A 23,478-nucleotide genomic window follows, 5' to 3' on the forward strand; every position below is an offset into this window, starting at 1 on the left:
AAAGAGCAGTATGTTTCACATTTAATTAAATATTGCCAACTTTAGTTGAAACCTTGATTTCGACATAACTTTTACGTATGCTGTTTATGCTTGGATTCAACTGTTGACAATCCAAACACGGTTGTAGGGACATGACAAATAATAAGGTGATGATGATGATAAGGGATCATTTGGAAAGCCTTAGTGGTTGCCTCTCCTTGAGGAAAAATAAGGCAATTAAAAAAGTAACAAAAGACAAATCCTATGCTCACTTTAAAGTAATGCAATCATGGTCAACATGTTTGGACCAAGTCCATATTATTACAGCGTAGCCTGTAAATAATCCCAACCAACCCAGTTACAGATTTTTGACACCTGTAAATCGTTGGCTGCACAAACGTTAGGAGCCATGTCTGATCATTCTATTTCGCATCACAGAAAAGACTTGTATTTGTTGATGATGGTCAGTCAAAACCAGTTTGATCTTTGTTTATAAGTTAAGGCAAAATGCCATTTAATATGGTAACTGTCAATTAAGCATACATTTTACACTCGTTGATTAAAGAGATCTATACCTTTTTAACAAAAGGGTTTCTGTATCCAATTTTGGAGTGACTATATCATTACCTCCAGAAAAGTTATTTTAGCTGAGCTAAAAGACAGTAATTCATTAAAAAATGTGGATAATCTGGGAGCAAGTAAGGTTGAGAACTGGTGGGAGAACTCCACAGAAAGACCATCAGATCCCAGAGCCTTGCCCCTAGGCAAGGACAAAATAGCTTTGTGTACCTCATGCAATGCCAAGACAATCTCCAACAAATCAAATGAACACTGCAGAGCCTTCAATGTATTAATGTACTCCAAAACATTTAGTTTATCCAGATAATGAAGTGTTATTTGGGTTATAAAGCACAACATATTGGTTATCTTTCATGTACGTAATAAACAATCCCATTTTTAAACTGTAACCATCTAGCCAAAAATGCTCCAGAGCTGCTCCTTCCCCCATCTAATTTAGCATTGATCCTAAGAAAAGAATCTGAAGCTCTATGGGTACAGTTCTTATTGTATTGCAGGTTGGCTTTAATCAACTTGTTCAGGTTTATGCAGTTCGGTTAATAAGGTACACTAGATCTTGGGCTGTGAGACTGACAAGGATGAATGTTAACCATTTATGAGACTTTTAAAAAGCCCCCTGCATTCTTTTGGGGGCATTTAGTGACAGATCACCACCCACAGAAGCAACCTCTGTGGGTGCAGAAAGACAAGTATTATTCCAGCAGATAAGTGTCCCATGAGCACGAACTGTAACAATTCCTCATTACATGTGACCGCAGTGAGCCTGTTACGTCTTCCAGCACAGGAGAGCAGCTTCTAGTTGTTGAAAGACGTTCTGACCTACGTCACACACTTTATGGAATGCGCTCCAAATTGCCGACTCCTGGAGGTTGCAACCCGCATTGCAACGCTTCAGGCTTGCAGAGATGCTGTCCTGCGGTTACGTGAGTAGTACTGATCCGGTTTCTCTCTTGTTTTTCTTCACCTGCCTGTTGCCTTGCTGGTTTTGTTCCCTTCATGTTCTTCTGCCCTTCTCTGATATAATTATTCTACCTCTTGACCTCCTCATCCCAGTATCCTCTGGAGTACTGCTATCTTGGATAATCCTGGGCCATCTTTTGATATCTTTATTTCTCCTCTTGGCCTCCTTGTCTCAGTATTCTCCGTGCTAACATGTCAGATTCATACTGGATCTTCTTTTTCGGAAATTCCTGGAGACTGACTGTTCTGCCTTGCAGAGGGCATTTCTTTCCCCAGAGGGTTTCTCCCTTATTGGTCTGAACCCCGTGGGGGTCTTCTTGACAGCTAGTGACCTTGGCTGGAAGGTTGGCCTTCTACAGGAACAGATCCTGTCTTCTGGACTGCAGACGCTGCTTGAAATCCCTAGTAAGATATCGGACACAGTATACCGCAGATAGTGGCGAGTCTGCCAGTTTGCAATGCCTTCCAACCCCATAGACAGAGCAAATGCAGGGTCTGGTGGACCAGTCCAACAGTTGACCACTGAGGTACAGGAGCACAATCTTGACAATCAAACATTATGACATGCTGTTGATGGATGAGAAAATATTCTCAAACTCCGGACATAAGTATGATTGCTCCCCTAAACGACTTAAGGAATTTCTAGACCATTGTGTAATCCAATATTCCTTTCACCCACACCAATTAGTGACTGACTGCGCCAGGGTGGGATACATAGCTACCAATCTGACTGGAAACTCCTTAGCATGGGTTACCCCTTTGGTCACTTCCAATAGTCCAATGTTGAATGACTACCCTGCCTTTCTGACTTGCTTCCGAGGAATGTTTGTGCATCCAGAGGTAATATTCAACACTTCAGTAAAACCTTTGGACTTCTCCCAGGGGTATTTAGACACATTAAGCAAGGTGACCATTTTTTTATACAACTTTTATTAAAACCTTTATTCTTATGTTGCAGCATCACATTTCAGTATGCAGCTGATATGGTTACAAATGGTTCAATATAATAAAACTATCAGCATGAAATTCCCCCCCTCTGTTACTGCCCTCCCCCCGGCACCTGCATTTTCCAACATTCATACCCTATAGTGACCACCGCAAATCAATGCGTGTGGTTTTATTTATTTATTTTATTGATCATTTGTAAGGCGCTTAATACAACAGGATTGTGTTTCAAAGCGCCACAAGGCTAAATGGGAAGGGAACAGGGGAAATAATAACAATGGCAAGACACAGAAAAGCAACAATAATGTATATACAGTAGTGGTCCTACTAGGCCTTGTAGCATTCAGCCATGCAAGTGCATTGATGAGAAGTGCGGGGGGGGCGAGGGGTGCAAAGCGGAGAAGAGTAGTGGACAATTGCTGGAGGAGGGCCCATGAGGGAAGTGCTGGGTAGGAGCCAGAAGGAGCTCCTCAGGCTAAGTGCTAGTACATGCAGCTCTCAAGGGTGGTGTGTGGAGCCACCAGGCAGGGGCCTGCAGGGCAATGCAGTGGGGGGGTTGCTGGTAATGACTGGGAGGAAGGGCCTGAGAGCCTGTGAGGTTCATGAGAATCAGGCCGACGGTCACAGCGGCAGTGGGTGATTAGCAAGGAAGGGAAGAGGGATAGAGTAAGAGAAGAGCAGAGTTTTTGAGCAGTTTCCGGAACTTAAGGAGGTCCGGCTTAGATCCGAGAGGGGCAGGGAGGCTGTTCCAAAGCAAGGCTCCATCCAGCCTTGGAGAGAGATCTGCCCCTCACTCTCTGCTTAGAGAAACATTTCACAGTCAGAAGGTTGGAATTAGAGGAGCGTAGGGCTCTAGCAGGGCTTATAAAGAGAAGATCCTGAGGAGGGGCGGATTGCAGGTTAGAGCAGGATACTCTCCATCAAAAGCCAGGAGAGCCGACTATGTGTCCCGAAAGGTGTGCAGGCGATCATTTGCAATAGCTGTCACCTTCTCTGCTACCAGTATGTCCCAAATTTTGGTCCACCATAGCGAATGAATGGGACCCTCGTCGCCTTTCAGCAGAGTGCAATCGAGATTTTCACTGCCACTAACAAGTGGGTTATTGGGGTGACTGTGGGTCCTGATTGTGGGTATATCTCATCTAGGATTGCACCCAAGAGAATGACCACTGGGTCCAGTGGTAAGATGTTGCCAGTTATGTCTTTTATGTCCACCAGGAGCTTTTTACAGAAGGGTCGGACATTAGGGCATTCCCACCACATGTGAAGAAAACTCCTGCAAAGGCCACGTTTACGCCAACAGTTGAGGTCAAGGCTAGCATTAATTTTATGTAAGCTAAGGTGGGCAAAATACCACCTGCAACCCACTCTAAACCTACATTCCCTGTTCGTCATGCAGCACGAGGCATAATAGTTCCCAGACCATATCTCTAGGTAAGTGTGATCCTCGTTTGTGCAGCCCAGATCTTCCTTTCATTTATTTATGTATTCCGGTTTTATAGCTAGCATGTTGTATCCTAATATTTTGTAGACTTTGGAAAGCACGTGACCAAAATTGAACAGCTTGCAGATGAGATGGTATGGCGGGAGGACACCAAGTTTAACCATCTCCTTCTGGGATTGATCGAAGAAATGAAAGATGAGCTTTCACGCATAGTTCGACCTGTGTTTTTCACAAACTTGGTCACTCTGGTCTTCTAGTTGGACTATTGCCTTCAAGAACAGAAGATTGAAAAAGAGAACGACTCGTATCTCTAAAGATCTCTTGTTCAGCTGTGCTAAATTCTGAAGAACCTGAACTGGAACCTTAGCCAATGCAGTTAGGCGCAGCTCATGGTCCTTTGGCAGAAGAAGAAATATGACAAAGATGAAGCTTAAGGCTGTGTGTGTATTGTGGCCAAAAGGGTCACCTGGTCAAAGATTGCCTTGTAGACCCTGCAAGATGTCGGTGAAACACCAGCTCCCATTCTTAAGTGGGACCTTGACAAGGGAGGACAAGGAAGATCCTAAAATGTCACAGCTTGAAACAGACCATCCTTTCGGAAATTAATTATTGGTTCTCGCAATCAGAATACTCTCTGCTGACAGACCTACTATTGCATTCCCCGCATTGTTAAGACTGCAGACCCACAGGAATCTTTATGGATGGACAAGGAGTAGAAATGCGACCTAAGACTACCATACAAAAAATACAAGGGGTGGATGGACAGCCTTTAGGCTTCCGACCAGAACAGGAGGAAACCGTCCGATTGGTCATTTGAATAGGACAGCATATGGAAGCACCACAGTTTGATTTAATCAATATGGTCCATTATCCAGTTATCGTAGGTATTTCCTGGTTGAAAAGACATAATCCTTATTTAAATTGGGAGGCCAGAACCGTTTCATTTGGTGCAAAATATTGCAGTGCACCTGCTTTAATGACATACAAGACTACCAAATGAAAACAGAGAAGGCAGACACCTGTACATTGGTCAACTTTGGTTCCATCCCTTTAGACTATGATGACTTTATGCATGTTCTGTGCGAGCCCTCTGAACCCGAACTACCTCGCGTTAGGCAGAATTACATGCAGTACCCTTTGGGAACACTACACACAATTAAGACTACAGGTGTAAGCACAATCTCACCTTTGGTATAAGTCTGTACTACACAGTTTTGTGGTAGCAGGGATGTGAGCAGTACAAGGTGTTACACAAAGGACCTGCAATCACAGTGGCTAAAACAAACACTTACTCAAGGTTTCTTGGTAAAACAATACTAATTTGTTTACACATTTAGTTAGAAAACATTGCACTAGTAATAAGCACCTCAATATCACACTATAATACACTACAGTACCAAACCAATACGTTTCTGAACAAGTTAGGCTCATCGGAAGTGGGAGCAAAATGGCACTTCAGTAACTTTCAAAAGGGGTAGAAAGACAAAGGTTATAAGAATCAAACACAGTTACTTTTCATAGGCAGGGCAAATAGTTTCAGTTCACTATAAGAGGCAGTTCAATTCAATAGGCCTGGGCCAAAGTCAATGGATCAGTGTCTTGGATAGGATAGCACAGTTCTGGTAGTAAACAGTTAAGTCTTTGCCACTGTTCTTAGAAGTAGTTTGCTTGAAAAAGAGTTATAGGTCGGTTTCGGAGCGAACAAGACTCTAAAGTTGGAAAAGTTTCACAAACTTTCACTGCGGCAAAGAGTAGTTCTCTACCGCATTTGCACAGTACCTTTTGAATGAAGAAAAGCTGTAGCTGAGGCAGTTGTTCCTGGCAGTTCCCGCAGATCTCGCTGTTCCTGAGCCTCAGTCATGTGGACAAGAGGGAGGACGTTGGGAGGTTCCTGCATTGCATGGGGAAAGATCCACAAGCTTGGCAAAACGCAGGTTTAAGGTGTGAGTGCCTTAAAGTCCACAAACTGGTATCCTTCTCACTGGCTATCCGGTTTTCAACAGCACTCTGACGAAAATTCGACCAGTTTGGAGATGATTTCCAGGTGGCTTGCGAGTTGGTTGTTCCCACCAGCTCAAGGGAAGAAGTCGTCCTTGAAGAGGGGCTTCTCTGTCGAGGGAGTTTCAGGCAATTTGGACCTGCAGCAGGGATTCACCGGGCAAACCAACGGTCCAGGAGTTGCAGCAGTCATCTTCCTTCAGCTCGTCTTCGGTTCTTTCGTTCAAGTGGTCGACTATGCCTTCCAAGTCCCAGAGACCTGCTTTTTTTTTTAAAATTGTCTTTATTATTTTTCAGAAATCAACAAATAACAAACTTGTACCAACAGTTTCCCCCTAACTCACCCCCCCACCCCCCACCGGGGACCCTTGTGTTTTGATTCGGGGATTATTTTATGCATTAAAAATGTCTGTGACCTTAATGTTGTGGGGGCACCATTGTTCCATAAAGTCTGACTGGAGGTACTCCAGGACTCCACCCCATTCCTTGGTGAACTTGTCCTTCGTTCCTTGGATTGTGTGAGTAACTTTTTCCATTGCTAGCTGCGCCCAGACTTTTTGAAGCCACGTGAAAATCAGCGGTGTGTCTTTCTTTTTCCAATTCTGGGCTATTGTTGTCCAAGCCGCGATGAGGAGTCCCACAAAGCTTCTCCATTGTGCTTTTGTGTATCTTCTTGCTGTGTCATCTCTCATTCCGCACATCCAAACGCCCTCACCCAGTTGCCCCACATCTGGAAATATCTTGCCCATTTCTTCCTTAACTTCTTCCCAGAACGGCACAACTCCCCTGCAGGCCCACCAGGTGTGTTTCCACGTCCCCACCTCTCCGCACTCCCTCCAGCAAAGGTTTGATGTTTTTGGAAACATTGTGTGGAGTCTCTCATGCGTGTAATGCCATTGAGTCATTATTTTAATCCACATTTCTCTTATTTGCGCAGATCTGGTCATCTTGGGGATCAAAGCCCATAGGTCCTCCCACTGTCTTCTCGTTAATTCCACTCCCAGCGTTCTGTCCCATTTGCTCATGTATGACCATTTAATTTCTTCATCTTGTGTGTTTATGAAAGAATATAGCGTCGATATCCATTTCTTTACCCCTGAATTAGTTGTAATGTATTTCTCGAATGAAGTTAGGGTTCTCGTTGCTGCCTTCGTGATATGGGGGGATTTTAGCCAGTGCTTAAGTTGTTCATATCTATATCTATCCCGTGTGGATCGTGTTGGAAGTGAGAGGAAAGATTCAAATGGTCTAATTTCCTTTTTGATAAACATTTCCCCAATTTTCGTTATGCCCGCCTCCTCCCAGCTTTCATATGTACCCTGCTCCATCCCTGGCGGAAACTGTGGGTTCCTACAAATGGGGGTGAATGGGCCTAGTGTGGTTGTCATTACACCCTTTCGTGTTTGGATGTCCCACGCCTCCATCGTTGTTCTCAATATTTCGCTAATCCCTATGTCGGGGTGTCTATGCTGTTTCTGTTTCCAGAGTAGTTCCACTAGCGGGGTTCTTGTCACTGCCCTGTATTGTGCTGCCCAGATTGGTTGTGGATCGTCGCCCAGCCACTCCCGTAGCACTTTTAACTGGGCCACTTGGTAATATTTTTGAAAATGGGGAAGCGCCATCCCACCTTCCCTAGTTGGCGAGGTTAAGACCGCCCTGGCTAGTCTTGGAGTTTTCCCATTCCACACAAAGGTTGTGATTACCTTCAGGAGTGTTTTGAAGAATGAGCGGGGGATCCCCACCGGGAGGGCCTGGAAGGAGTACAGTAGCCTCGGGAGGATAGTCATCTTTACCGCTTGAATCCTACCCCACCATGAGATCAACAAGGGGTTCCATCTTTCCAAATCTCTGCGTACGCTCGTCAGGAGCTGCGGATAGTTTTTACTATATAGCTGTTCCACCCTATGAGTAAGTGTTATTCCCAGGTATTTAATACCCTCCGCTGATATCTTGAGATTGAGTGCTTTTGCTTCTCTCTCTATCTCCGCCCTGTCTCCCGCCAGTATTAGTATTTCTGATTTGTTCCTATTGATTTTTAGACCTGAGATGGCCCGAAGACTTCCAGCTCTCCAACTGCTGCCGCTAGCGTCCGGCCCGGCTCCTCTAATGTTAACAATAAATCATCCGCATATGCGGTTACCTTATGTTGTGTGCCTGCCATCTCTAGCCCCTTAATTTGCGTGACTTCTCTTAGTTTCAATCGTAGGGGCTCTAGAAAGATAGCGTATAATAAAGGGGAGAGTGGGCATCCCTGTTTAGTTCCTCGGGATATGCATACCTTTTCAGTTACCTCCCCATTGATGGCCACTCTGCATGTTGGGGCGTTATAGTTTGCTCTAATTCTTGCAATAAAGTTCTCCCCAAATCCCATAAACTGCAGGTTCTTAAATAGCATGGACCATTCAACCCGGTCGAATGCTTTTTCTGCATCCAGTGCCAGAAGAATTGCTGGGGTTTGCTTTATACCAATCTTTTCCCACTAAGTGAATGATCCTTCTAAGGTTGTCGTGGGTTTGTCTTCCTGGGATAAAGCCGATTGGTCTAAATGAATTAATTTAGGAAGAAGCGGGGAGAGCCTAGCTGCTAATATTTTAGTGTATATTTTGGCATCTATATTAATCAGGGAAATTGGTCTATATGAAGTAGGGTATGCTGGGTCCTTCCCTGGCTTGTGAAATACTAGGACCTTCGCTTTGTTCATGGTGGGGGTCACATTGCCACATTCTTTAAAAGAGTTTAGGACTCTAGTTAGGACCGGGATCAGCAGATCCGCATATTTTTTATAAAATGGGGCTGTGAAGCCATCCGGGCCTGGGGTTTTATTTTTTGGGAGTTAGTTTATTGCTTTTCTAACTTCCTCTTCCATTATAGGGTCCTCTAAGGCCTGCCTGTCTGCCATTGAGATTTGCGGGAAGGTGAGGGATTTCAGATATGTGTCCTGTGCGTGTGCCTCCGGGTGGTCAGTGGAGTACAGTTTCTGGTAGTATTCTCTGAACACTTCCCCTATGTCTTGTGTGCGCATGAGATGTTCCCCTTTCGTGTCTCTGATGCTTTTGATCGTTATATCTTTCTGTTTGGCGCGGAGTTGTCTCGCTAGGAGCCTATCTGCTTTATTAGCTTTTATGTAAAGCCTTTGTCTTAGATACAGCAGGCTCCTTTCCGCTCCCTTTCATCGCAGCAGCTCTAGTTGGCCTTGAGTGTGTCTGAGTGTCCTCTTAAGTTCCCTAGTGGGTTGTGTCAGGATTTTCCCTTGCAGCTCTGTTATTGACCTTTCCAGTTCCTTTTCCCACATATACCTCTGTTTCTCCCCCAAGATTTTCAGTGCCATTAGCTTCCCTCGGATCACCGCTTTAAACGCCTCCCAGACTGTGCTCATTGAGACTTCCCCCGTGTCATTTTCCGTGAAGTATTCTTCAATCATTTCCCTTATGGTTTCCCCCATGACCGGGTCCTGGATTATGTCCTCCGGTAATCTCCACCTCCACAGACCTCTAGATGTCCCCTGAAGTTTCATATCGAGCCATAGGGGTGCATGGTCCGAGAGTGCAATTGCCCCCTTTTCCACCCCCTGGATCTTGCCCATGAGTCCCACTGACGCCCAAAAGTAGTCAATTCGTGACATAGAGTTGTGCACATGTGAGAAGTATGTAAATCCTCTTTGCTCCCCCTTGAGTTCCCTCCATACATCATTTAGGGCTAGTTGGTCCATTTGTTGCGTGAGGCGTTTTGACGGTGCCCCATGGCCACATACCCCTCCAGTACTTATGTCCCGATGTGGGTCCCATGCCACATTCAGATCTCCTCCCAAGATCACCTCCCCCCTTGCGAAGGATTCTAGTTTGTCCAGGGTGTCTCTTAGAAAGCCGTCCTGTCCCACATTGGGCGTGTATGCTGACGCGAGAGTGATCCTCTGCCCCTCCAACACCACGTTAGCGAACGCATACCTTCCCTCCTTGTCTGTGATGGAGTCCTCCAATATGGCGTCCCTTCCTGTCCTCATTGCTATCAGGTCCTTAGCTCTGATATGCGTTTCTTGGAGGAGCAGGAGGTCCACCCCTTCCCTTTTGAGTAGCTTCTCCAGTCCCACCCTTTTTGTTGGATGATTCATCCCCCTTATGTTATAAGTCACAATGCGGATCTTCCCCATTTAATAAGGCACACGTTCAAAGTACGTTGAATCCTTTCCTGCGCTGCTGCTCTAATTCTGTTGTCCCCGTTCCCTTTTCCCTTCCCCCTGAACTCCCCCCCCAACTGATAACCAATAACAAAACTTGTTGCCCCCGAGTAGGGCGAGGGTTCCTACTGATGCTAGGGGGTTGCGCCCGTAGCTCCCTGCCCTCCTTCCTCTCGGGGGATATGTTCGTGGGGGATCCTAAACCCCACATTACCGTCTTATCTTACCCGATTCCAAGCCGGTGGGTCACTCGCAGACCGCCTCCTATGTCTCAAATGCAGCTGCTCTTGTTCTCTCCTTCCCCCTCACCGGTGCAAAGTGTGACCGCCGCTGGGGTGTCCACGGCATTCTCTTTCATCTTCTCCCCCTATCCTGGCAGCTTCCTACGACCTCCCCTTCCCGTATTTGGCCTTTTTTGGTTGATCGTTTCCCATCCTTTAGGTCTTCCCCTTTGCTCCCCACTGGATGTTGCTTGATCCGTATCCTCCACATCGCCCTGTAGGCCCATTATGCTGAGGCCCTCTTCCCAAGTGTTTGCTCTCCTCTGTTTCCCTTCCCATGTAAATGTCAGCCCAAAAGGGAAAGTCCATTTGTAACAAATGGATTTCTTTCGCCAACAGAGCCTTGATTAGTGGAGCCATCGCTCTCCTCTTTTGCAGTGTAACCAGAGGCAGGTCTTGGTACAGTTGTATTTCCTGTCCATTCATTCTAATGTGATCCATTTCTCTGGCTTTCCTCAGAATTTGTTCTTTTTGCGGGTAGGAGGATAGCGCCACCAGAACGTCCCATGGTCTCTCCCCCGGTGCTCCCGATCTTTTTGGACCGACCCTGTGGACTCTGTCGACTCTGATAGTGTCTGTCTCCGCTGCGTCCAGTATATCTCTGAACATCTCCTTCACTGCCGACATAAGATCTCTGTCTAGTACTGTTTCCGCCATGTTCTTGATGCGAATGTTAGAGCGTCTGGAGCGGTTCTCCAAATCCTCACACTGTATCTCAAGGTTATGGGTGAGTCTCACCAAGTGTTCCTGAATTTCGCTGGCCTGTTGCGTTTCCTCCTCTATCCCCTGGACCGTTCTTTCCAGTGTGTCCGTTCTCTCCTCCAGTTTAGCCACATCGATCCTAAGGTCTTGACCACCTGTTTCATGTCATTTTTCATCGTCGTAAACTGTTCCTGTACGGAGGACATGAATTTTTCTTGGAGTTCCTGGAACCATGATTGCATGTCATCCCTTGAGGGTGGATGCTGGGGGTTCGCCTGTGCCATTCCTTCGCCTTGTTGGTTGTCCTGAGGTTTCCCTTTAGCTTGCGGTGTGTTGTCCGTTGATCACAGTTGAAGGAGGTTTGCGTCTTGCCTTGAGGGCAGTGGGGTCTGTTGTGAAGCGCTGATTTTACTTTTTGCCCTTGACATGGTATGGTTGTTTCCTGGGCTGTGTGAGGGCTTCTGGTATTCCCCCGTGAGCTTAGTGCTGTACCCCCTAGGCGCTCGTGGGGCTGTCCTCCTGGATCACCTGTTGGGGTCAGCTTAGGTGGGTCCTTCTTGTGGGAATGAGTTCCCCTTCCCAGTCCGGGTTTCCTTTCTTGGGCTCAGGGGGGCTCCGCACTGATCCCGTTGTTCCGTTGGACTCTCCCTTCTCTCTGTCGCGGTCTCCGCTCACCCTCTGTTTGTGCCCGCTTGGGCGCCTTTACTATTGCTTGGAGATTCGTGCCGCTTTGCTCCACCGCAATATTCTGTCTATGCCCCCCTTCCCTATGGGAAGTGTATTGATACAGCTACTAGATGTGGGGGCATCTGGGGAAATCACTTAGCTTGGGCTCCGATCCCCCTCATCTGCACCGCTGTGCTCTCCTCTGTGGGGCCTTTTCCAGCCCGGCCCAGAGGCCGCCTCGCTCTCTCCTCGATCCGTGGTGCTTTTGTGCTTTCTCCGTGCAGGGGGAGCATCTGCGCCTTAGCCCCCGTGATCCTTGGGGTTCTCGTGTTTGTCGCCGCTCTGCGTGGCGCCGGGGGCCCCGTGGCCAGGGAATCGGGCACTTTGTGTCTTCGATGGCAGCGGGGGAGGGACCAGAATGACCACTCTGCCGCCCGCGGTCTCCGCTGCCTGCGATTTGGTCCCTTTAGGGGTTACGATGCCTCAGCGTGGCACCGGGGGGGGAAGGTGTTCGCCCCCACCGCTTCGGCTCCGTATTTCTCCGCTTCAGTGCCTGTCCGCCCTCCCACTCCGCACTGGAGTAGCTGCCGGATCGGCGGCGGGGATCGCCCAATGGGGGAGGGGCGGTCGCTGCGGAGCTCTCGTCCTCGGTGTTCTTGGCGCCCCACCACAGTGCCCCCGGTGTCCAGGGCCCGCGGTCGCCGCGGGCTGGGTACGATCCACTCGAAGGCAGTGCCAATTTTGCTGCAAAGTGTGCTTTTTTAGGCGGCCCGGGACGAGCGTGGCTTAGACACAGCTCGTCTCCCCGGCGGCCATCTTGGAATCCCCAGAGACCTGCTTTTAAACAGTTTTCTCCCATTCATTCCAGCCTAGCTGTCACTCACCCAGCAGGGTGGCTGTCCTTGCCGGACAGTCAGCCAGCCAATCACTCCACAGTGCATTCAGGTCTCCTAGGAGACAAAGCACAGGGAGTTTCCGGCACCTCCCTCACATCCTGTCCACCCCAGACACTCAGGCGCCAGAGGGGGGCTTCAGTACAGAAGCCCGCCAAAGGCAAACAAAGGGACCAAACCTGGTTTGGCGCGCAGAGACAAACACTAGAAGGACCTTTCCAAAAAGAAATGGTGAAAAAAGTCGATCGGAACCTGTTTTTTACAGAGGGGGCTCAGACGTCATCTTGAAAAATATGGCTCCGGTGAATTTCAACTACCGGAGCATTTAAACGGGTCGCGGTCGGGGAAATCATGGTAATACCACTGCCACCAGCCATTCTGAGAGGAAAGGGTAGCTTTTGAGGGTTACATGACTTTTCCCGGCATAGGGAACACTAGGTATCCCTCCAGCACTCTGCTTTAAGGCAGTGTGTGCTGGGTCTAGCAATTTAAAAAGACTAGCAAAGTTAATTTAACTTTACATTCACTGGGAGACAGTAGTCAGTCCCAGAGAAGGTATTTAAACCTTGGGAAGTCTAAAAGACATCCCTGTGCCACTGCACTGAGGGTGCTGTGTGACACACAAGAAAACGATGATGCCTATGGAATTGTCTAAAACGCCATAACCAAAGAACACAAAAGTAAAACACATCAAAATACACGAAAGGGTGGGAAAAAGGCTCACACTCTTTCCAGGTAAAAATTTAAGTCCTAGAAATCCATCAAAGTTGCTGGGGTGTCTCAAAAGGTAAGGGAAATTAGAACATTAATGAGAATTCTCCCTAACACTCGTCCCCCCCAGACTAAGGGACAGGAGGATTTAATCCACTCCTGGATTAATCTCCTTACTCCAGTCGATCAAGCATCCTGGAGCATTTTGGCAGTTACACCCTGACCTGTGTTCAATGGTAAAATCAAACCCTTACAGGCTGATTGACCAACTCAATAGTTTAGGATTTCCCCTTTCATTTGCATTAACCATCTCAAGGGTTGGTGGTCAGTCTGAATCACAAAAGTAGATCCATACAGGTATGGTCTAAACTTCTTCAGTGACCACAAAATAGCAAACATTCTCTTTCATCCTTGTTTCAGGTTCCTTCAGCTTCCTGCTGATGAAGCAAATGGGGTGCTCCCTACCTTTCTCATACAACCGACTCAGAACTGCACCTATACCTGTATTGGAAGCATCTGTTTGCACAATGAAGGTTTGGTTGTAGTCAGCAGCCCTTAAGACTGGAGCTTGACAAGGGGCTTTCTTAAGTCCTTTAAATGCCTGCGTGCACTCCTCATTCCATCTGACCTTTTTGGGAAATTTGGGTGAGGAGATCACATTCAAGGGAGAAGCTATGGTCCCATAATTCTCTATGAAGTTCCTATAGTAACCAGTGAGGCCTAGGAAGGCTCTCACTTGGGTTTGAGTAGTAGGGGTGGCCCAGTTTTGTACAGCTTGTACCTTCTTAGGCAATGGCCTGATTTCACCTCCTCCTACCCCATGTCCAAGGTAGACCACTTTACTCTGACCAATTTGACACTTACTTGCCTTTATGGTCAGATGAGCCTGCTCAAGAGCCTGCAAAACATATCCTAAGTGGTCAACATGTTCTTTCCAAGTAGGGCTGAACACTGCAATGTCATCCAAGTATGCTATGCAGAAGTCCTCCATCCCATTCAGAACTTGATTAACCATCGTTGGAATGTTGCAGGTGCATTCTTTAGTCCAAAAGGCATTACCTTAAACTGGTAGAGGCCTGCTGGGGTGGAGAATGCAGTTTTCTCCTTGGCATGGTCCGTCAGTGCTATTTGCCAATAGCCTGAAGTGAGTTCAAATGTACTGAGGTACTTGGCTGAACCAAGCTTGTCCACCAGATCATCTGTCCTTGGTAAAGGATGGGCACCAGTCTTTGTGGCTGCATTAAGAGCTCTATAGTCCACACAGAATCATAACTCTTTGGATACTGCCTTTGGCACTAGTACAACTGGACTAGACCATGAACTGGTAGATGGCTCTATTACCCCGAGATCAAGCATCTTGTTGACCTCCTCCTTTATGTGGGTTCTTACATAATCTGACATCCTGTAACCTCTGCTTTTAACAGGTAAACAGTCACCAGTGAGAATATAATTCTGGCCCCAAGGGGTCAAGCCTGGTGATAGTGAAAACAGAGAGGCACACTGATTTAACAGAAACGTGCACTCCTCCTGTGGTTCCAGTGTCAGATTAGAAGAGGGATTGACTCCTTTGATCTTCTCATCTAAAGGCTGGCCTCTGAGTAGGTCAGGTAGAGGTTCACTCTCCTCCTCTTGAGCTGAAGAAAGAAGCAAAGCTCCTACTTCTGGTCTTGAGACATAAGCTTTTAGACAGCTTGTGTGAAAGACTCTGGGAGCTTCCTTAGGATTGCCTAAGTCCACCAGATAGTTGACCTCTCCAAGTTTTCCCACAACTTTGAAGGGTCCTATCCACTTGTCCTGTAAGGCCCTCTGCCTTGTAGGTACCATAACTAAAACTTGCTGGTCTTCAGTAAACTCAACCATTTTGGCCTTTTGGTCATGCCAATGCTTCACAAGAGCCTGATCTGCTTTTAAATTATCTGATGCTTCTGCCATCATGTGTGACATTCTCCTCCGGAGACCTATCACATAGTCAGTGACTCTCACTGGCTTGGGGGAAGGAGCACTCTCCAACCCCTCCTCAATTAGGGCCAATGGACCTCTAACTGGATGGCCATAGAGAAGCTCAAAGGGACTAAATCCAACTCCCTCCCGAGGGACTTCTCTATAAGCAAATAGAAGGCATGGCAGTAGAAGGTCCCACTTTCTTCTAAGGGGTTCTTCTAAAGCACCCATCATGCTCTTCATTGTACGGTTAAACCTCTCTACCAATCCATTTGTCTGTGGATGGTAGGCAGTTGAGAACTTGTACGTCACCCCACAGTTCTTCCACATGGCCTGCATGTAGTGGGACATACAATTGGATCCCCTGTCAAAGATGACTTCCTTAGGAAAATGTACCCTGGTAAAATTACCAAGTAGGACTTAAGCAATAGCCTGAGCTGTAACAGTGACCTCATAGGTATTGCTTCAGGATACCTAGTAGCATGGTCTACTACAACCAGGATAAACCTGTTGCCTGAAGAGGTTGGAGGGTCTAAGGGACCAACAATGTCGATTCCTACCCTCTCAAAAGGGACTCCCATCACTCGGAGAGGCACCAAGGGTGCCACATTCTTGGCTCCACTCTTTCAAGATGTCTGACAATTTGTCTACATCAGACCCCAATTTAGGTCAGTAGAAATACAGAGAAAGCCTTTCCTTAGTCTTCTTGAAACTCAAGTGACCAGCTAAAGGAATCTCATGGGCTAACTGTATGAACTGGTGTCTGCTCTCCAGAGGCACTACAAGTCTTCTGTAGTCCCCTGGGATAGACCCAGTCAGTTCACTGTAGAAGAGGCCATCTTCCCAGTACAACCTATGCTTCCCTGGCTCTTGCCCTTACAGCTGGGAAGCTGCCTGTTGGCGAAGACCTTCAAGAGTAGGACACTCTCTTTGACCTCTGCTGAAGACTGCCCTACAGGGTCCACCTTCTGCCAGTAAAGACTGCAGCTCAGGATGGTCTGCAGGATAAAGATCTCTAACAGGGGCAAGGTCTTCTTCCAGCTCGGAGTCCTCAGCAGCTGATTCAACCACTCACGGTGGTTCCTCAAACTCATCCTCAGCAGGTGGAGGAGTCACAGGTGTGACTTTGGACAGTCCTCTCGGGGATGTCCTGGTAGGTATCACAGGAGTGCTGGCTGGCTTCTTTCCTGAGGTTTTAGGTTTCCCCTTTCCCTCCTTTTCTTGGAAATAGCAGTCAGTAAGTCCTGTGGACTGGGGGTTATAGTTTTCTCTATAGGTTCCCCTGGAGAGCCTCTTAAGGTACTCTCTCTGGCCTTCCTTGTCTGCTCCTGTTTCCTTTTGCTAGGAGGCCTGGGGGTGCTTGATAAAACTCCAAGAGTTTTTAAGTCATTTCCCAACAGGACTCTCCCAGGTACTTTACTCTGCACACTAACAGGTATCTTGACAGTCATGTCATTGCACTGGATGAGAGCTGGTAACTGTGGAAGCATTTGGACAGGGCCTCCAGCAAGCTTAGTGAGGTATTTGGGTGCCTCAGCAACATCCTCAACCTTGAAAAAAGTTTAATCCACTACAGTAATGCTGGCCCAGTGTCTCTGATGGCAGGGGTCTCCTGACCATTCACAAGTACACTGTCTTTGTAATACTCTTTAGTATTGTCTGGGATGGAATTACATACATCTAAGTTCTGTTGTTCCCACAGACCCAGGGGCACTAAAGAAACACTGGCTGAGACTTTCATGGGTTCCTCAGCCAGTAGGTGAACGTTTCCACTTGCCATTTGTACTTCTTCCTCTGCGGAGAAGGCTAAGGAGACAGTGTGGATCCCTGAAGGTATACCCTTACATCTGGGATCCCCTTTCACATGGTCAGTTGACCCAAAAGAAAAACACTTCCCAAAGGTTTTGATGAATGGGGGCTTGGTTTTACCTCCCTCTGGTTTAGCACCAGAGGTTTCACTAGCCTGATTCGGTTTCCCAGGGGGCTTACCCTTCTTATGTTTGTGGCCCTCTTTTGAATTGGAGGTATTGGGATTCTCTTTGTTATCTTTCTTGTGCTGCTTTCCCACATCCTTCTTCTGAGTAGCCCCAGAATCCTTGTGAGTAGCCCTGTTGGCAACCCACAAGTCAGCAGCCTTTGCTAACTTCTTTGGATCAATTTCCTTCATACCTTCATAAGTGTTAACTCTGTAACCCTTAACCCAACCATCTAAGTTTTTCAAACATTCACACACCCAGGTAGCCCAGGGGTACCATCATGCTTTTTGAGGGTTCTAAACCTCTTAAGATACTGGGAAGGAGTTTTCCCAAACATAGCTATCAAAGCTAGTTTCACATTTTCATACTCCATCCTGTCTATTTCCCCCACCTCCATTACAGCATCAGTTGTAACCTGGGGTAGCCTAGACAAAAGCCAAGGAATCAGCTGATTCCCTGTAATTTCCTGAATCCCATAGTTATACTCAAAAGCACCCACCCAATCCAAAATATCAAGCTTAACCTCATACATACTTGCCGCATCTTTGGGCATGCAAGGCCTCTTAGGACTGGAAGACCTATAAGACTCTGGGAGAAAACCATTCTTAAGATACCATTTCTTCATTTCAAGAGCATGTTGTAATTCCATTTCCCTTAGTTTAGGTTCTTGATGTTTACTTTCAGTTTGAGATTGGAGCCTTTTGAATTCAAACTCAAGTCTCATCTTCTCAAGAGAGACAAACTCTGGACTCAGTACTGGACCTGGTAGGGTCCCTGTAGCTAAAGATTGAGGACTAAGTGCAGGTAGAGGGGTGTAACGCTCACCTGATTCCCGTAGAGGCGCCGGTCTTGACTGGGCGTATACCGTATCTTCAAAGGTGATGTGTAACACACGGCTGGCTCTTTGGGCTGGACCTCTGTGCACTGTATGTCTGACTCGAAGGGTAAGATGTCTGCAGATAGAAAATATGGGATTAAGGAACTGGGTTATTGAATGTCTCTCTCTTCTTCCCTTTCTCTTCTCCTGTAGAACCCCAAAGGTTAACGCTCTCACCTTAGGTAAGTGAACGCTGTGCTCTCCATCTGCCTCGGGGCAGGGTGCTGTAACCAGTTTCTTCACTGGATAAGGGGAGCAGGCCTCTTGACTTCAGAGGACTGCTGTCCGTCGCTTACTGCACGAACGGTAAGTTTCGAGTAATTCTAATGTCTTTAAAGTCTTTAGTAATGATGTCTCTTGTTTTGCAGGGTTCCGGCGATGGCGGATGACGGGCTGAAGTGAGTTGAAGATGGAGCCCGTGTGATGAATAGAAGCGCCTGGAAGCATGTAAGTAAGCGCTTGTTGCCTGCTTCACGATGCGCTCTAACTGTCTTTTTATTTTGCAGGTACAAGTTCGGAGCGGCTGCAGGGTGCCGGAATACCCACTGGGTTAGATGTGGAAAGGAGTAATGGCACGTGAGTATTAAAGTTCCCCAATGTCTTTAAACGCACCTTGTTTTGTCTTTCAGATGCGGGATGCAGCGCCGAAGGCCTCCGGAGCATGCAAAGAGTTGGTAAGCTTTTGTCTTTCAGATGCCGGAATGCAGTGTGAAGACCTCCGGAGCGCACGAAGAGTAGGTAAGCCTTTGTCTTTCAGATGCCGGAATGCAGCGCGAGGCGTTGGTGACAGCCGATGGACCAGGTAAGTGAAGAGCTGTCACTGAAGACCGTAATGCTAACCTGTTCTTTCTTGTCTTTATAGGTGTTGCTGAAGACTGGATTCAGGATGGTAAGCCTTTTTCCTTAGGGCCAGGATCAGATGCAGAAGACACGATGAGCGTTCTGCTGCAGAGGATGCAGAATAACGCAAAGCAAGATTCATCCATTGGGTGTGGTTCAAATAGCCTCCTGTAGTGCTTAGGTGTCTCCTTCCACAGCCACGCCTAGGTAAGAAAAGAGTTCCTGCTTTCCAGAAGAGTTCCAGTGTTCTGAATCTAGGGAGTGGCTCCTGCCCCACCCAACAGGAAAAGTAGTTCCAAACAGAAGAGGATCAGAGGCTCAACTGGCAGGCAAGTAAGCAGCATGGTCTGCTGCAGGTAAGTCCACCCAAGCATTATGAGCCCGGCGCTTCCAGCGCTGGGACTGGGCATATTTATGAGCCTGGTGCCACTGGCGCCAGGACTGGGTCCAAAAGGTCCCAATTGGGACTGGTTGGCACTCGGAACCTGGGTTATGGATCTGCTTCCAAGGGAGTTGGGAAAACCCTGACCCTTTGGAAGCAGAGATCATGACAGTACCCCCCCTCAAGGCCCCTCCCAAACCGGGCTTCTCCGGGGGTTTTGGCTTGTCAGGAAATGTTCTGTGAAATCTTTTGATTAGGCGAGGAGCGTGGACATATTCAGCAGGTTCCCAGGATCTCTCTTGGGGGCCGTAGCCTTTCCAGTCAATTAGGTAAAATAGTTTAGATTTGGAGATCTTGGAGTCCAGAATGCTTTTGACTTCCAACTCGAGTTCTCCATCAACTAGGATAGGTTTTGGAGATTTAGTTAGTCGGGTTTGAGGTTGCACGGGTTTTAATAGAGAGACGTGGAAGACCGGATGTATCTTCATGTGCGGGGGCAAGTCCAACTTGACCGCTACTGGGTTTACTATGGTAGTGATGGAATAGGGACCAAGGTATCTTGGGTTGAATGTGCGTGGCCCTTTTAGAGGTAGATATTTGGTGGATAACCAGACTTGATCCCCTACTTGATATTGAGGGGCTTCCTTCCGATGTTGATCTGCTCCTTTCTTGTATTGTTCTTTAGCCCTTTGAAGGTGAGAAACAGCTTCCTTAAAGGCTTGGGTGATTGTAGAATGCAGGTAGTCTACTGCTGGTGTCTCAAGATCTTGGAGGGGATCCAACTCCGAGGTTCGAGGGTGATTGCCGTACAAAAGAAAAAACGGGGTTTTCCCAGTTCCCGAATGGACAGAGTTATTGTAGGCATATTCGGCTATCCAAAGGATGTCTTTCCAAGTTTTTTCAGTTTGTTGCAGCATGCAGCGTAAATACTGTTCCAGAGTTTGATTGGTCCTCTCGGTTTGTCCGTCGGTCTGAGGGTGGTGACTGGTCGATAGTCTCACATCAATTTGAGCCGACCGACAGCAACTTCGCCAAAAATGAGAAATAAATTGACTACCTCGATCCGAAATTAGAACCGAAGGAAAACCATGCAGTCGGACGATGTTTTCGAGAAATTCTCGGGCCAGAGTTGCTGCTGTTGGCAAGCCTTTGAGCGGAATGAAATGCGCCATCTTGGAGAATAAGTCCACGATTACTAGAATCGTATTGTATCCGGAGCATGGAGGTAGATCGGTGATGAAGTCCATAGAAAGCGTATGCCAAGGGCGAGGTGGGATGTCAATAGGGCGTAAGAGGCCTGCTGGTCTTTCCTTTTGACTCTTGTTTTGGGCGCATACTCCACAGGACATTATAAAGTCTCTGATATCTTTTTTCCAAGACCGCCACCGGAAGTAGCGCTTGATCTTTTCTGAGGTCTTGGCCATACCGGGATGTCCTTCCATTAAAGAATCGTGATAACAAGAGATTACTTTTTTCTGTAAATCTGTGCTGGGTAGGTATAATCGTTCTTGCAAATACATTAAGTTGTCCTTTACTGCAAAGTCCTTTCCCTGCAGATGCCAATTCTGTATGTCTGCTGGAGTTACAAGTTGCCTGGCTTTATCCTTAACTTCCTCTATGGATTCTGTGGCGATTACACCCAGAATTCTTTGTTCGGGAATGATTGGTACAGGTTTAGGGTTGATCAAGTGTTCTTCCACTCCCATCCGAGAAAGGGCATCAGCTTTACCGTTCTTTGTACCAGGTCGATAGGTAATTATGAAGTCAAACTCGGCAAAGAATAATGCCCAACGGAGTTGTCTAGAGGATTGGACTTTTGCGGTTTTCAAATATTGCAGGTTTCGGTGATCCGTAATCACAGTAACGGTGTGTCGGGCCCCCAGCAGATAATGCCGCCAAGCCTTAAAGGCAGACTTGATAGCCAGAAGTTCCTTGTCAGTAATCGTGTAATTGATTTCAGGAGGCGAGAATTTGCGGGACCAAAATGCCACGGGATGCAACTGATTGGTTACCGGGTCCTTTTGTGATAGAACTGCCCCCATGGCAAGGCTTGAAGCATCAGTTTCCACGATGTAGGGGAGTTCGGGGCGAGGGTGTTTTAAGATTGGTGCAGAGATAAATTTAGTCTTCAAATCCTGGAAAGCTTGTTCCGCCTCGGTAGACCATTCAAAACATTTGTTTTTCTTTAACAAGGCAGTGATGGGCTGGACTATTCGAGAGAATTCGGGGATAAACCTGCGGTAAAAGTTAGCGAAGCCTAACATGCTTTGCACACCTTTTACGGAGGATGGTGATGGCCATTTGAGAACTGCATCGACCTTCTTTGAATCCATACGCACTCCGCCAGGTGATATGAATCCCAAGAATTCAATTTCAGTCACGTTGAAAACACATTTTTCCAACTTAGCGAAAAGTTTGTGTTGACGCAATCTTTCGAGGACCATTTTCACGTGTTTCCGATGTTCAGATTCCGATGAAGAATAAACGAGGATGTCGTCAATGTAAACAACAACACACACATCTATGAGCTCTCTGAGGACATCGTTCATAAAATATTGAAAGGCGGCCGGGGCATTGCAAAGTCCGAAGGGCATGACCTGATATTCAAATAGCCCATACTTGGTGCGGAAGGCCGTCTTCCATTCATCGCCCTCTTTTACTCGTACCAAGTGGTAAGCTCCTCTAAGATCCAGCTTTGTATATATGCATCCTTTTCTGACTTGGTCCAGGAGTTCAGGGATCAAAGGTAACGGATATCTATTCTTAACGGTGATCTGGTTCAGGGAGCGATAATCTATACAAGTTCTAAGGTCTCCTTCCTTTTTTGGAACGAAGAACAAAGCTGAAGAAGCAGGGGACTTGGAAGGACGAATAAACCCATTTGCCAGGTATTGATCCAGGTATTGTCGAAGGTGAAGGTTCTCAGGCTCGGTGAGGGCATAAATTCTACTACAAGGAGGAGTAGATCCAGGTATCAGGTCTATCTGGCAGTCATAAGACCTATGAGGAGGTAGAGAGTTAGCCTGATCCTTCCGGAAAACATCTTGGTATTCTAGGTTTTCGGGAGGTAACTGGGGAGTCTCTGAAGAAATTGCTGCCAGTGCAACACCAGGTGGAGGGTGACAAGTAGAGACACATTCTGGAAACTGGACCGTTCTTGCTCGCCAATCGATCAGAGGATTGTGTTTCTCTAACCAAGGTATTCCTAGAATAATCTGAAACTGAGGGGCCTTGATCACATCGAACACGATCTTCTCATGGTGTCCATCTTGACTTACTAGCGTCACCTCTTGAGTGGTATGCGTTACTGGCCCGGAGGCTATCTCCGTACCATCCACCGTAGTAATGACGTCCTTTACAGCCTTGGGACAAAGAGTTAGATTCATCCTCAAAACCATTTCATGATCCACATAATTGCCGATGGCACCGCTGTCGACGTAAGCTTCAATTGCATGTAATCGATCCGGATTATCAGGGCTAATGAGGACCATAGGTATCACGAAATGCGAGGTCACGGAACTGGTTTTCACGCTCGGCAAGAGGACCTCTATTCTTGTCGGGCGAGGTCGTTTCCCTGCTCAGAGTTTGTAACTTTGGTAACTGCAGCTCCTACTGCCTTCTTGGCAGGTTTCACCGGACAGTCTCGAAGAAAGTGCCCTGAATTTCCGCAATAGAGGCATAATTGCAACTGTTTTCTCCTTTCCCGCTCCTTTTGTGTTAGAGGACCTTTCAGACCCCCTATTTGCATGGGTTCCCCGGAGTCTACTCCTTTGGAAGGAGTTGGCGGTTTGGAAAATACTCGAGCATCAAACTTGGAACGATCGGCCTTCCTGTTCTGCAGTCTGTGATCTATTTGAACGACTAAGTCTATATAGTCCGAACAATCTTGTGGGGGATTCACTACTTGGGCTAACACATCTTTGAGCTCTCCACGTAGACCTCTATAAAACAGCGTAATCCTTTTGTCCTCAGGCCATTGAGTTTCCACTATTAGTCTATTGAAAGACGCAATATAAGCCAAAAGGTCTTGATTACCTTGTCGCAACGAAAGAAGCTCATTGTCCAAGGCCTGCCCCTGTGAATGTCTTGCGAACAGTTTTTCCATACTGAGCTGAAAAGCTTGAAAATCA

Source organism: Ambystoma mexicanum, chromosome 3p, assembly GCF_040938575.1.
Source record: "Ambystoma mexicanum isolate Mex_15411 chromosome 3p, UKY_AmexF1_1, whole genome shotgun sequence".
Lineage (NCBI taxonomy): Eukaryota > Metazoa > Chordata > Amphibia > Caudata > Ambystomatidae > Ambystoma > Ambystoma mexicanum.